The following is a 15,294-nucleotide window of genomic DNA, read 5'->3' as shown; positions in this document are numbered from 1 at the left end:
CAGCTGTGCGGTCGCCGCTGCAAGGCGGGCCATGGCCCGGTTGAGCACCCGGGCATCCCTCCTGCGCGCAACCTCATGCTCCTCCTGCCTGGCAGAGGAGTGGGTGATGGCAGTGGTCAGCCTGCCCAACCCTGCTGCCACCTCCTTGTTGCTGTCCACAACAGCCTGGAAACCCTTCACCAACTCCCCCATCTGCAGGTTGTGCTGCAGGAGCTGGCGTTGGCAGGCCATGGTGGATCTGGCCTGTTGGCGCTGGATTTTGACCATCTGGCCCTCCAGGCCCAGGAACACACTGCCCTCCCGTGCTGGTGCAGCAGTGGTGGTGGTGGTGGTGGTGGCACAGCGTCTGGCACTGCTGCCTCCGGCCTGCTGAGTGGGCAGGGGTGCCACTGGTGGGGGTGTGGTGCTGGCCGGTCCCGGAGCCCCTGCTCCCAGGACAGGTAGGACGGGTGGCAAGGCCACGGTTGTGGCAGGTGCTGTTGTCGGCGGAATGGTCTGCCTTGTAGGGGAGTTTTCAGGTGAAAATTGCAAGGGGGGTGTGCTGGCCAGTACTGGGGAGTGCACTGCTTGGTAATCAATCACCAGGACTCCCTCCATTCCAAGCCCTGGGGTGTCTCCTTCCTCATCCTCATCCTCCTCCTCCTGGCCAGGCTGGCTGGTGCTCGGCCCTGCCACTGCAGTATTTGATGTTGAAGCTCCCTCTGCTGCCACAGTGGTGCCGCCTGATGGTGCCCCTAGGTACAAAGAAGCATTTGTAAACTGAGTGCCGATGTATTACAGTCAGTACAATTATGGCATTCCACATGTCCTTGCATCTCCTTACACCGTGTCACACTGTTTCCTGTCTTGTGATTCTGCACTGACATATTTGGCTAACTTCTGCTGACTACATGTACCATGATGCTTGTCTCTTGTATGTTGGTGACAGTACAGTGCTGGTGTTTGCCTATGCATTGTGTCTAATGGGGAGGTGTCTGGTAGGGTGTGTCATGATGCGCATGCTTCTTACCTGTAGCTGTGGCCATCGCAGTGCTGTCCAGGGTCCCGATCCCTACGATGCTCTCCCTCTCGATGGTGCTGGAGACAATTTCCTCCAGCTCGGTGAGGGGTGGCGCCGGGTTCTTGCCTCCTCCGGTGTGTCCAGCCTGCCTTTGGAGGTCGGCCAGCTTCCTCTTCGTGAGGCTGCGGAGGTCGTAAAACCTTTTCTTAAGTTCCTCAATGGACCTGGGGGTGACTCCAGCAGCATTGACCTTCTGGGCGATGTCGGCCCACAATCTCCTCTTGGTGCTGTCTGGCACGCTGAGGGACAGCTTGCCAAAGAGCTGGCGGTGCACCCTCACCACCTCCTCAACCAGCACCTGAAGTTCTGTGGTGGTGAATTTGGGCTTCCTCTTTTGGGAGGACTTCTGGCTTCCTGCCTGATCTGCCATTTTCTCCTGCTCCTGCTCAGTCTGCAACCTCCTTCTCCCACTGCTGCTAACTGTGTGTTGGGCTCAGGCAGGCTTTCCAGAAACTTCTAGAAACTTCTTAATTGGCTGCACCTGCCAGGGTTGCCACTCCCTGTTTGGGTGGGGGAGGGGGAGCCACCTCATTGGCTGAATCGCCTATTGCCGAGTCGGCTTTTACCGATTCGGTAAAATCCGAATCGGTAAAATCCGATTCGGTATTATCCGATTCGGTAAAAGCCGAATCGGTTCATGCAATGCATTCCTATGGGCTTTTTCGCCATGGGTCTATGATTGCCGATTCGGTTTTTACCGAATCGGCTTTTACCGAATCGGTATTCGCCGAATCGGAAATATCCGATTCGGTGGTAGCCGATTCGGTGTTTTCCGATTCGTTGTTGGCCGATTCGGTAATTTCCGATTCGGACCGAGCTGAATCGGAACGTACCGAATCTCATTACCGATGCCGACCGAATCGGTTTTCATTCGGTATTTTTTTCCTACATCTCGTTTTCCGATTTCAGAATACCGATTCGGCCCGCCTCGGTATTTTGAAATCGGAAAATCCCGTTTACCTACATCGGGCCCTTAGTTCCCAAGTTGACAGGTATGGAAGTATTCTGTGTAAAATATCTAAATATCAAGGGAAGGGAAAGTATTTTTCATATTGCCCTAAATAGATTAAAAACGATCGCTCCGATGTGAATTCGAGACTGAAAAATAGTAAGTATTATTTGTGGCCACATTTGAGAATAGGCAATGTACTATAATATTGTAAACCCCATTTGTCTGTGAAAGCTGTGCTCAATTCCCCACTACATTTGTTGTTGTAGAGCGCCCTCAAGAGTCTTACTGGTATAATTTAGGACACATTAGTCTCACCAGAATGAACAAGCAATATTAAACAAAATCAGAGAGAAGCTTTAAGGATGGTCTCCCAAATTCACCACATGGTGGGGGAGGGTGGAGACTATCAAGATGTTGGTCACCCCAATGGTTAACTAAATGCTCAACATGTTACCATTGTCCAACACAGCAGATTTCCATAAAAAGCTGGACAAGCTGCTTAACACATTCCTATGGAGGGGAAGAAACCCAGAATTAGCCTTCAAAAACTCAGACTCCCCAAGACATTAGGAGGTCTTAACATAACGAATTTCAAAATATTTCAAACAGCTTGCATAGCAAAACAAGGCTTGTGCTGGCTCACTCCGAAGAGCGACTACACCCCGGCGTGGCTTTCAGTAGAAAGGAGACTGTTAGGCGGCATGGAACCCATAGCCCTGCTCACGGCGACCAAACACCCTGCAATCAAACACAACCCAATCCTAAGGAACACACGAGTGGCCCTACTAAGAATAGATAAGCTACTAGACACTAGTATTAGAAACACCCAACTGGAATCCCTATGGCACAACCCTAGAATAAAATACAGGAGCAGCACACTAGACATGCACACATGGTACTGACATGGCATCACCACAGTAAGTCAGCTGCAGCACAAAGGAACGCAGACAACCTTTGATTCACTCAAAGAACAACATAAGCTAGACAGCGCAGAGCTGTACAACTTCTTAAGATAAGAGTGGCAATCACCAAAGCAGACATAAAGATACTCACACCCTCAATACTACAATATGCCACTAGCCTGGACATAATAGGACACCAAGTGGCGCACCTGTACAAAGCCCTGTGCCCCAAGGCCTCTAAACTAAATAACAAGATCACGACCCACTGGGGTACAGCAGTGGGTAGAGATTGCGAAGCGAGGAAGAGAGGGCCGACCTCTGGTCCTCCACATCAAGAAGGAAGGTGACAACAACCCTAGACCAGACAAAATTCTGGCTGATACACAAGGCCTACTGGACCCCAGCCCGCTTAGCCTCCATGGGTATCCGAGAAAACGATTCCTGCTGGAACTGCAATAAGCAAAAGGGGGATCTTGCACACCTCCTCTTCCACTGCGCCAAGGTCAGAAAATTCTGGGACTCAATAAACACACTAATTAACGACGTAACAGGAGCCACACTAACACTTGACTTCCACTATCTGGCCCTGGGATACACCGATCCATCCATAACATCAGAAGAAGACAGGGACCTGATTGACCTCCTGCTCACAGCGGCGGTCAAGACGGTATTGAATAACTGGAAAGACACAGCGAAAGCCACCTTTAAAGCCTGGTTCAATTGGGTCATATTCCTGCGGGGAGCTGACACCATAACGACCAACAGCCTACCGAACTCACGAAAGAAAAGCGAAATGTGGCTCTCGCTGGACAACTACCTGTCCTCACACAAGCCACCCTGAACGTTATGGGGGCGACCGGGGAAGATAACCCAGAGACTAGACACCGCAGCCCTACACAGAGCGCCTATCCTGAAACACCCTGTGCTCCTCTATTCTCTTTACTCTCTATATCTCTATACCTCACTCTCTCTACGCCACCAGGGGTGCGAAAAGACAATCAAACAGTCCAAAGGGGGGAACGGGGGAAGGCCGAAAGGAACCACAAGAAGAAGAAACAAGAGCGCCTTTTTTCCCTGTTTTCTTTTGTCTGTGTTTTTTTTTCCAGCTATCTCCCATGTATATCCTCTGCACCATGTAAATATAATTTTCAATAAAAAATTACTGAAATAAAAAAAAAGAAAGCACTGTGAAAACATTTATGAAATAAACATTGACAAGCCAGACTTCGCTTCCTCTCAGCTGCCCAAAGCAGATGAGATACCCGAAAAGTAGTTTCATACACAGTGTCTCAGTAAGGTAGGCGGTCATCCATCCCATTTTATCTGTTTTAAAAGCAAATTGTAATTTTGAATACAGTCAATTTTGTCCCAATGTTCAGGTACCTGTAACATTACTCCGACATTTTGAAAGGCATGTTGACCATGCTTGGGGGTACTTAGTAGCTCACTCTCTCGTAAATAACGTTGCTTTTATTAAGCTTACCGGTTTGTCCCTTATATACAGGTGCATTGATAAGAATAACGTGAAACCTACCCCACACACAAAAAACAACCGCAAAGGAGTTTCGCCCACTATGCGCCATGTTTCTTATAAAAAAACACTAACTTGATCACGATTTAAGCACCAATGAAGGGTCTTTACTTACCTTTCATGTCTAAACAGGTGTTTTTTGTTTGTTATTTTGGCTAACTGCCTTGTTTATTAGATGATCAAATGTGCTTCCACGTATACTCATGTTAGAAGATATGTGCATATAATGAAAATCAGTAACTGTTTTCCCACATGCTGATTGTTTGTTTGCCAAGAATGCTTATAGCAAAGGGGAGTGTAGTAACGGAGCCCCCGACCCGTTTACATACGCACACACGCACGCATACACCTCAGGGGCGGTGTAGCCCCTGGGTATAAATAAACGGCCGGAAGACCTCTCGTGGTCTTTGGCCCTAACTAGTAGAGAGTGTCCGTGTCATTCATTGCCAAAACAGTTAGGCCCCACTACGTGGCATAGGCCTCCATTACCCCTGTGTTCCCCGACACCACACTGGCGACGAGGCGGGTCTCAACCCACGCCTCACCCCGCAGAAGTGTCCTGCCGTTTGGCCTCCTGCCTGGAGGGCTCGCGCCTGTCGCGCTTGAGCCTTCGGTGTGAGGCTGCCATGCGGGGAAACGTGCCCTGCTGCCCTTAGCCGAACACGTGTGCCTGTTTGAGTGTCCCGGCGTCAGACCTGCGCCAGGCCGTGGCACGACAGGTGAGCCTCATCCTTACTTTATGTTACGTCTTTTGATTTTGGATAGGTGTTTTTAGGTTCTGCTGAGTTACCCATTAACATATTGTTTGTATACCTGCAGACCTAATCAATTTCGAATCAACTATATCTGTATATGAAATTAACTGTTTTACCACTTGATAAATTCTATTTTTCCTATACACCTTTTGTGTTTGTGTTTGTTATCCATGTATTCTTTTTGTGTTTTGATGAATTGTGTTCTTTTATAATTATTAACTTATTTTGTGGAATTTAATTCTTATAAGGATCATTGACTTATCCTTTCTAGTTAAACTCGAATCATCAATAGTTGCTTAAACAAATTCCCTTGAAGGCATCTATACCCCTCCATCTATCCCAACGAGGCTTACGGCTCGTGTGTGCAGCCCTGTTCAGCCCGCGGCCCCAACACTGCTACGTCCCGCAGCCGCATCCTTGGGTGGTCTGCCTACGCATACGTCGCAGGCGTGCGTCCCTATCTGCTATTAGGCGCTTCGGGGGGACTATTTCGGCCCCAGCGCCCTGAATGCACCGGGCACACAGGAGCAGACATCGGCTCACGTACGGGCGCATCGGGGGAATCGCCTCGGCCCCGTATTTTCCCACGCATCGGGCGGACGGAAGCTGGCCATCGGGGGGAGGGATCGACCCTCACGCCCAGCTCCACTGCTGCCGGCCCCACACGCGAACATTGCCTGTGTCCAGGTTGGGCCCGCCAGGAAAGCAGGCGGCAAAGCGCAGACAGCGCCTACACCAGTGAGGCCCATTGGACAAGGGTGTCTCAGAGCGCCGCCCACTAATCATCACTGAGCCCACCACGGAGAGGGGAGGGGCACACCTCACGGGCACAGCACATGCTTCTCTGAGCACAGTGAGAGAGGGCAATCAACGGCGCAACCAATCTAGCTGCCTGCCCACGTCGCTCCCACCACTGGCACCACACATTGGTGAAGACCTCCAGGAACCACACGCAAGGGCCCAGAACAACACACTGCACCTCATAGCGAAGACCAGTGTGCGGACGCACCGGGAAGAAGCCCCACCCACCTACCTCATAGCAAGGCACAGTTCCACTCCACAGGCAGCGACCACGTGCCGGCCTACCACTCTGCACGAGCATGCAGCCTGCAAACGACGGCGGCGCAGTTGTAGCGCCAACGCAACAACAGGCCCCACAACTGGCCGGGCCTCAGGCGGCTGTGCAACCTCAAGTCGCCGCGAATGCCGCGGGCCCAGTGGCGGCCGCCGCGCAGGCTCCTCCCGGACACAGTCTTGCAACGCCCCTCCCCCTATTCAGCGAACTCTCGGACCCATTCATGGCCGCAGCGAGGTGGCGTCTGTGGATAGGGAGACTGGATCACTACTTCGTCGGAGTTAGAGAGACCGATGGAAGAGTAAAACGCTCACTGCTGATGTGTTACGGGGGAGATGAACTCTACGAGCTCTTCGAAACACTGCTGGACAGACGCGGGGACCATGACTACGACGCCGCGGTCAGAGCACTTAACCGATATTTTAACCCCAGAGTGAATCCTGACTACGAATGGTTCAAGTTGCGCCAAGCGCGACAAGGCGAGACGGAATCGATCGACACATTCTACGCAAGGCTGTGGAAGCTGGCGTTGGCTTGCGAACTGCCGGACCAACGACTAGAGATACGCGCGAAACTCATCCAGGGTTGCAGGTCAGTGCAACTCAGGCGCCTCATCGTCAGGCAACCGCGGATCTCCCTGGATGAAATCCTCGTTCTTGCGAGATCGCATGAGCTCTCCAATGCCAGGGCCGACGAAATACAAGCTGCCCTAGACCGACCTGGAGTGGCGGAGAAAGTCCCAACCATCAAGGAGGAGCACGTGGATGCGATTCGCCGGCGCCCGCCACTTCAAAGAGGGAGCACTCAAACGACACCACGGCAAGACTTGGGCGTCATAGAGAAGGTGTCGGGCCCGACACTGTGGGTATCGCCCCTAGTGATAGCCCCGAAGCCGAAACAGCCGGGCGCTATACGCCTGTGCGTAGACATGCGCCTATCCAATAAGGCAGGGAAAAAGAGAGAGACACCTGACGCCCACGATGGACGACATCGTAGCGGACCTAAACGGAGCCCGGTGGTTCTCGAAATTGGACCTAAACGCCGGGTATCACCAGCTCGAGCTACACCCACATAACCACCTTCTCCACACACGTCGGACTTCGGAGGTACAATCGGTTGAGCTTCGGCGTGTTGTTGGCCGCCGAAGTTTTCCAAAACGCCATTAGGGAGACGCTATCAGGATTGTCCGGAGTTATAAATCTAAGTGACAACATACTCGTTTTTTCAAAGACACTGGAAGAGCACCATACGCACCGGGCCACCCTACAACGCCTGGCGGATCACGGTCTCACCTTACATCGGGATAAGTGCTCCTTTTATAAAGAGTCAGTAGAATTCTTTGGATACATATTCTCCAGGGAAGGACTTCAAGTAGATCCAAAGAAAGCTGAAGCAATCTGGTCGGCGCCTAAACCAACATCCGCAACCGAAGTCAGAAGCTTCCTAGGGATGGCCACTTATTGTGGCCGCTTCATCCCCGGTCTGGCGTCCCTCTCAGAGCCGCTACGCGTGCTAACCAAGTCAGGCCAATCATGGACATGGTCTGCAAGAGAAGACAAGGCCTTCACGGCTATCAAAAATGCATTGATCGACGACAAAGTCATGGCTTACTTCAGGACACACCGGCCCACAGAAGTAGTTGTGGACGCGAGCCCAGTTGGCCTCGGGGCTGTCTTAATGCAGGAAACAAAAGCACACGAGTGGGTGCCCACTGCATACGCTAGTCGGGCGTTGACGGCGACCGAAATGAGGTACCCGCAGATCGAGCGGGAGGCCCTGGCCATTAAGTGGGCATGCCAACACTTTCGCCTATACCTGTATGGCCATGAGTTCAAGGTCGTGTCAGACCACAAGCCCTTGGTGCCGCTGTTTGCGGGGACGGCCAGACTGGCCCCTCCCTGAATCGAAAGGTGGGCCGTCCAACTGCAGACCTATCATTTTGAAGTCATATACCGTCCCGGAGCAGACAACCCGGCTGACTTCCTATCAAGACACCCCGGAATCACTGCCACGGATTAGGTGTCAGTAGACACGGAGGAGGTCGAAGAATTCGTAAGGATGCTGTTGCAAGAGGTTTGCCCAGCGGCCCTCACACTAGAAGTCATCGGGAAGGCCACTGAGGAAGACGAGTGCCTCAACCGGGTGAAGGCCACCCTAATAAATCTCAACTGGAAACATTTTCTGGACAGGGTCAGTGCCCTCACGGCCACGGAACAGCAGTCAAGGCAACAGATGTGGAGGGCCCAGAGCGAGCTCAGTGTAAGACCCCAGGGAATGGTCCTCCAGGGAATGGTCCTCCGGGGAACGGCGATTGTAATTCCCGCCAGTCTACAGAAAGAGGTGGTGCGCCTGGCTCACCAAGGTCATCAGGGGGTGTCGAAAACAAAAGCACGACTACGCAGCAAGTGTGGTTCCCCGGCATGGACTCCCCGGTGGAGGAAGAAGTCAGCAACTGCCACTCGTGCACCATCACTGGCCAGGACCCGGCCCCCCACCCGGTGATCACCGAGGATCCATGTCACGAGCCGTGGTCGAAAATCAGTGTAGATTTAGGGTCCTTCCCGGACTGACGACACACCCTCGTGTTGATCGACTCCTACTCACGATTCCCGGTAGTGAAGGTGGTGCCCTCCACTGCGTTAACACATGTGAAAAAGGCCATGGAAAAGGTGTTCGCCATGATGGGCCTACCTGAAGAGATAAGATCGGACAACGGCCCACCCTTTCAAGGGAAGGATTTTCAGGCCTATCTCACCACGAGAGGCACCCATCACAGGAAAATCACCCCGCAATGGCCTCAAGCAAACGGGGAAGTCGAGAGGTTCATGCGAACTTTGAATCGTGCACTTCAGATCGGGGTGAAGAAAAGAGAAGATGCAGAGGAATGTCTATCCCTATTCTTAAGTGTGTATCGGCAAACGCCTGATTTGACCACGCGTTGTGCCCCGGCGCATTTGTTGTTCAAGAAAGTGCCAAGAGGAGGAGCTTTGCGCATGACCAAGATGGCCGCCTGAGCACAGGGCTCCCGAAGACCCTCATAGCCTCCCTCATCTAGCCTGTCGTTTATCCTGTCCTTCATTGACATATCCGTGAAGATGAACCACAGGTGAGGCGAGATCTGCTTTCAGATTCCGAATCGGACCCCGGAGACCGGAGTTGTGGTGCTCTGAAGATGCGGCCTACGCCTCCGAGATGCCCGGCTGTGTAGTTGGTACAGTGCCTGAGCTGTAGTTGAACAACATCGGCCTGAGGTGGTGGGGTCGACCGGTCTGGTTGACTTTCACTTTTGATTTGGTCTTTCCCCGAGGGAGATTCGACGGCAAGTGGCCCCTTTGTGCAGAGGTTGGATATTCTATGCCACATCCGAGTGTACCTCCTCACCTCTTTGAGAATCTTGATATGATACCTGGCGTGTGCCCTCCTGAGTGAGGCTGGGCTGCGACCCTGAGGTCCTGGGACCGCCATCTCCCTACCTAGTCTATCTGCCTCACGTCAGTCTGTACTCCGCAATGGCGGGGAAACCAGAGGGTGAAAAGCAGAAGCTCAAGACAACCCGGCGGGATGTCTATACCCAGACTAACAATATGGACCGTTATGCCCAAACTAGGGGATCTCCTAGCGGACCGGGCAGATCGCTGGAGGACACTAGAGATGTTCCGACTTCGGCAACCGAACCGACCCTACAAGATGTTATGGCCGCCATAGATGGGATCAAGTCCTCCCTTGGGCAACAAATGGAGACCCTTGCCCATAAACTTGACACTGTGGCGATCGGTGTTAATCTGATCCGTACGGACCTGACAAAAACTAACGAGAAAGACATTAAGACCTCCAGTTTGACGAGCGATGTTGCTGACCTGCAGACGGAGGTCCGCAATTTGAGGGCCTCCAATGATCTCTTCGTCCGTCGTTTGGAGGATTTTTAAGGGAGGGCTCGGCGGAATAACGTTCGCATTATTGGTGTCCCGGAGAAGGCAGAAGATTCTGCAGCTGACCTCTTCGTCGAAAACTTGGTTGTTAACGATCTTGCACCCAAGGGACTAAGTAAATTTTTCATGGTCGAGTGGGCCCATAGAGTTCCGGGTGGTAAGCCAAAGGTGGGGGCCCCACCGCGGCCTATGATCGCAAGGATTTTCAATTTTCGGGACAGAGACGCTATCCTGCAGGCTTTGCGGATGAGTGGGCCTATGAAGTTCGAGAACACTACTATCAACTTCTACCAGGACTTTACTCAATCTGTTCAAAGGCAGAGACTTGGTTTCCTGGGGGTAAAGAGGAGACTGCGTGATATGGGCCTTAAGTGCGCTATGCTTTTTCCGGCCAAGTTGAGGATCAAACACGCTGAGCGCACTTATTTTTTTGATCGGCCTGATGCGGTGGCCGACTGGCTTGACACTCTACCGAACCATCCTGCGCCAGAGGAACAATCCGGAGGGGCAGAGGCGGACCGATGGAGCAGGAATAGACACCTTTGCCTGGTTCCTGGGGTCCCCAGTTGGCCTCGAAATATGGTTTGCTAATCCTGCAATGTGAATGGTTGTGACATCCGGGGGGTTGCAGGGCTATTGGTGGGTCCCTTTCCTCCTCTGACTTACTTTTTGTAGCTAAGTTGATGTGGGGGCGACGGACACTGCAAGTTGGGGTGGCTTTCTAGTCTTACGCAGGGGTGCAGGGTGGGGGGGTTTGTAACGGGATGTTGGTGGGGTAGTGGGGTTTTTTTGTTGGGGTGTGTTTGTTTTCCGGAAAGGCAATGTATTGTCAGACTTTCTGATCGAAGTCCTGGATTCTCGTTGGGGTTGGAACTTTCTCTTTCGGATGGGGGGTAGGGGGCTGAAACTGATGAGTTGGAATGTGAATGGGTTGGGGGATAGGATTAAACCCGGGGTAGTAGTGCAATTGTTGAAACGTCTTTCCCCTGATGTAGTCCTTCTTCAGGAGACTCATTTGATAGGTAATACTTGTCATGCCATGAATAGGAAGGGGTATTGTCTGGTCACCCATGCTGGGTTTTCTTCAGGCTCTCGGGGGGTTGGTATTCTGATTAAGGCTTCTCTCCCATTGGAGATCGATTCAACGGTCCTAGATGACAGGGGGCGCTATGTCGCTCTAACGGGTAGGTGAGAGAGTCAAACTCTTTCCCTGGTTTCTGTTTATGTCCCCCCTGGTTTACAGTCAACTACTTTCGCGGACTTGGGACGGGTGGTCCTCGCTCTCCCCGAGGGGTCATTGCTATTGGTTGGCGATTTTAACGCTGTGGCTTCTGGTATGGCTGATCGGAACCCACCTAGAGATCTTAAGGGGGCGCAGAACTGGCTTCATGATTTCATTGATACTCTGGGCTTGGTGGATTGTTGGAGGTTGTTGCATCCCGTTCAGTGGCAGTACACCTTTCAATCGGGCACGCACGGTAGTCTTTCTAGAATTGATTACGTTTTGGTCCCGGCTGCACAGGCGCTTTCTGTTACTGAGGTTAAGCATCTTGCTCGGGGATCTCTGATCATTTTCCACTATGGCTTTGTATGGGGTTCAGTCCTGGGACGGAGGGTCGGGTAGCCCCGATCAACCCATGGTACCTCCGGAACCCTAAAACTAGTGCGGATTTGGTAAAATCTCTGGACCACTATTTTCTTGAGAATGAGGGTTCGGTTTCGTCGGCGGTGTCCCTTTGGGAGGCTTTCAAGACTGTTCTTAGGGGCCAGGCCCTGTCGTTGATTGCATGTGTTAAGAAACGGAGAGACGAGGAAGTGGTTAAGATTGAAGCAGAGATAGCGGACCTTGAGCTTGGCCTGGAGCGGGAAGTTACGCGTGCTAGGACGCATGTTTTGTGACTCAAGCATTTGGAATATAGGGCGTTAGTTACTGACGCGGCTAAGGCAATGAGTAGAGAACAGCAGGGACGGCTTTATGACGTAGGAGATAAAGCTGGCAAATTGATAGCGTGGCTGGATAAGAAGGATAGGGCTATTCGTGTGGTGCCCGTGATCGAGACGGCGAGCGGTCGTCGAGTTACTAACCCTGAGGAGATTGTTCAGTGTTTTGCAGATCACTTTCAGTCAGTGTATGCCTCTGCATCGGATAGGCCGGAGGAAGATACACATCTATTGTTGCGTGATATTGCTCTACCGTGTCTTTCTGATTTGGATAGGGAACAATGGATGCTCCGATAACTGCAGACGAGGTGGCTCTCGCGATTTGCTCCTTGCGTTCGGGAAAGGCTATGGGTCCTAATGGCCTGCCTATTGAACTTTACAAATTGCGGCCTGATAAGATAGCGCCCTATGTAAGAGATATGTTTTTGGAGTCTCGTGAGTGCGGTTCTCTACCCAGCGATCAACGTCTCGCGACCATAGTTGTGATACATAAGGAAGGGAAACCGAGGAACAGGTGCACATCGTACAGGCCGATTTTCTTTTGAACGCCGAACCTAAGATTCTTACAAAACTGCTGGCTAACTGCTTGATCACCGTTATCGCTGAATTGATACATCCGGATCAATCCGCGTAGAAATACTGCCCTGAATCTCAGGCGTCTGCACAGCGTTCTCGCGAGAGCTGCGACGTTACGGGAGCCGGCCGTCTTGGCGTCGTTAGATGCCACGATGGCTTTTGATACCGTGGGATGGTCATACTTATGGGCCGTGTTGGCTAAGTTCGGGTTTGGACCTGGTTTTATTGGCTGGGTGCGGCTTCTCTACGAGGACCCCTTTGCACAAATTGTCGTGAATGGTTGTGTTTCTACTCAGTTTAGACTTGGAAGAGGCACTTGTCAGGGCTGTCCCTTGTCTCCGTTATTGTTTGCCCTAGCCCTAGAACCCCTTGCTGCGTGGATCCGATGGGAACCCTCGATGAAGGGTATTCAATGGTCTCCTGAATTCGAGGATCGCATCTCGCTCTACGCGGATGATATCTTACTGTATTTGACCTCACCCCGGAAGTCATTGATGGTTCTGTGCGATGTCTTGGCCTCTTTTGGTAGGAACTCTGGTTTGATTATCAACTGGTCGAAATCCTACTTATACGTTCTCTCTGGTGATGTCCCTGTTCTCCCACGTACCTGCCCTATTCAGGTGAACTTGACGGGATTGAAGTACCTCGGTATCTTTATCTCGTTGGATCCGATGGCCCGTTATGAACAGAACCTTCTCCCACCTCTGGCTAGTTTGAAACAGGACGTTGCGGGTTGGCGTAAACTTCCGCTTTCGCCGCTCGGTCGTGCGGCCCTATTTAAAATGTTGTCTCTGCCTTGTTTTTTGTATGCTCTCCAGAACACTCTTGATATAGTCCCCGCTAGCTATTTTCATGCGGTCGAAGAGTAAGTTGATATGGGACGGTAGACCTCGCATTGCTCTTGCCAAATTGACGAACCTCTGGTATGATGGGGGAATCGCTCTCCCTGAAATCAAACGCTATTACTGGGCTGCACTATTGGGTGCCATTAACCATGGTATGTATGGTCCTGCATAGCATCCTGCTTTCGCTATGGATAGATGGCTGCTGCCCGGGGGTAATTATTATAGGGCGCTCTACTCAAAATCAGTGTTTAAGACTCTGTCGGGGCCTACAAAGACGGCGGTGCGTACTTGGCAGGACGCTAATACTTCCCTGGGGTGAAAAAGATCGCTTGACTTTAGCCACCCCGCTCTTCGGTTCGGACAGGCTTGGGAAGTTGTGGAAAACCAAGGGGTTCGATAGATGGGACCTTATTGGTATTAGTAAGGTGGGCGACCTCTGGGTTAAGGGCCAGGTGAAATCATTTGAGATGTTAAAGACGGAGTTTGAATTGGGTGACACAGAGTACTTTCGCTATGTCCAGGTTCACCATGCCTTAATGTCGGTCTTCCCTTTGGGTGATGTGATTCCGGAATCGTCCCCACTTGAGGATAGGCTGTTGGATGGCCATGTACCCGACAGCACCATCCCCCTTGTTTACAAGAAATTAATTAATAATAGGCCTGATCTCCTGCTACATCTCCGGGATTTGTGGACCCGTGACGGCCTTTAATTGGATGACGAGAACTGGCAATCTGCGATCTCCTCTCCCGAAGAGGTCGCGATTCCAGCTCGACTCCGACTGGTACAACTTAAGATCCTCCACAGGATTTACGTCACGGGCCGCCGTTTGGTCCGAATGGGCTTTTCTGAGGAGGGATTATGCAAGCGAGGATGTGGGCAGGTCGCTACTTTTCTTCATATTATCTGGGAATGTCGCGAGATTGCTGCTTTTTGGAGTGGGGTCCATGAGGTCATGAAGGAAGGGACTGGTGTTGCTCTGTTACCGGAGGCCAGACGCTGCAGGTTGAACGTTTGGGAACCCACGGACTATAATGTAGCCCAGACTCAGTGGGCATCCCTGGGGGCCATGATCGCCAAGCGAGATATTGCTCAGTTGTGGGGGTCCCAAACGCCTCCTACAGTAGATTTATGGAAGGAAAACATGGATTGGTGTATGTTCAGGGAAAAGACTGTGTACCTAGCAAGGGGCCGTCCCCGGAAGTGGTGTAGAGTGTGGGGACCTTGGAATAGTTATCGTGGAAACATATGTATACCGCCTGCAGTTGATAACATTGATGCTCCACCTTCCCCCTGACCCATGCATTTTGACCATTCTATTGTATTTTTATAACATCTGACCCCTGTCCCCCCCTCCCCTTTCTTCATATCGATTGCTGCTCATTGTATTTCTTTCTCCCTTAATTGATCTGGCACTTTGTACAACATGTTTTATGCCTTGCTTGTTTTTATATTTCAATAAAAAGAAACACACAAAAAAAAGAAAGTGTCAAGAGACTGTGTGCCAGCTGCACCCTCACGGTGCCCGCCTGAACTAAACCCAAGTGCCATCCAAGATCGAAGGAGATGCACGAATGAAAAAGCCAGTCGGGCTCGGAGAGCCCAAACCAGGTCCCTGGTGGTCGGTGACAAAGTTGTCCTCAAAAACAGATATCAGAATTGGGAGTACGACACTGCCTATGAACCCGAAGTGTGGGAGATCGTCAACGTCCAAGGCACCCTGGTGTCCG

Source organism: Lissotriton vulgaris, chromosome 1_1 (genome assembly GCF_964263255.1).
Source record: "Lissotriton vulgaris chromosome 1_1, aLisVul1.2, whole genome shotgun sequence".
NCBI classification, from domain to species: Eukaryota; Metazoa; Chordata; class Amphibia; order Caudata; family Salamandridae; genus Lissotriton; species Lissotriton vulgaris.
Note: the sequence above shows the minus strand (reverse complement) of the source record.